Raw genomic sequence first — 994 nt, forward strand, 5'->3', positions numbered from 1 at the left:
AAAGGAGACAGCAAGAGACACAAGGAAACAGTAAGAGATAGAAGGAGACAGTGAGAGATAGGAGGAGACAAAAAGGAGACAGTAAGATATAAAAGGAGACACTAAGAGACAGCAAGAGACAGAAAGAGACAGTCAGAGACACTAAGAGACACTAAGAGACAGTAATCGATAGTAAGAAATAGTAAGAGATAGTAAGAGACAAAAGGAGACAGCAGAAAGAGACAATGGGAAGCAAAAGGAGACAACTAAAGGACAAGTGGATATTACAGGAAGCTAGAAGAGGGAAAGAGACAGTATGAAACAAAAAGGAAATAAAAGGAAATAAAGGAAATAGAAGTAAATAGAAGTAAATAAATAGAAATAAAAGTAAATAAAGGAAATAAAAGGAAATAAAAGGAAATAAAAGGAAATAAAAGGAAATAAAAGGAAATAAATGGAAATAGAAGTAAACAAATGGAAATAAAAGTAAATAAAAGGAAACAAAAGTAAATAAAAGTAAATGAAAAGAAATAAAATGAAATAAAAAGGAGACAAGGGGGACACAAGGAGACAGAGGGGACAAAAGAACAATGCGGCAAAAGGAGACAAAAGGGGACAAAAAGAAAGAAAGAAAAAAACAAGAAAAGGCAAAAAAAAACAAATTAGAGAAGAAGGAACAAATAGAAACCAAAAGGGGAAAATAGGGGAAAAGGAGACAAAAAGAGACACCTTGGAAACAAGAAGGAATTAAAAAACGCAAGAAGAGACACAAAGAGACAAAAGGAGACAAAAAGAGGCAAAAAGAGACAAAAGGAGACAAAAGGAGACAAAAAGAGACAAGGAAACGATATATGGAAAGACAAGAAGATAACACAGAGAAACGGAGGAGACAAAAAAGGATAAACAGGAGACAAAAAAGAAGATAAAAAGGAAATAAAAAGGAGACAAAAAAGAAGATAAGAAGGAAATAAAAAGGAGACAAAAAAGAAGATAAAAGGAAATAAAAAGGAGACAA

This window comes from Eimeria tenella, genomic scaffold, assembly GCF_000499545.2.
Source record: "Eimeria tenella Houghton genomic scaffold, Eth_scaff1843, whole genome shotgun sequence".
Lineage (NCBI taxonomy): Eukaryota > Apicomplexa > Conoidasida > Eucoccidiorida > Eimeriidae > Eimeria > Eimeria tenella.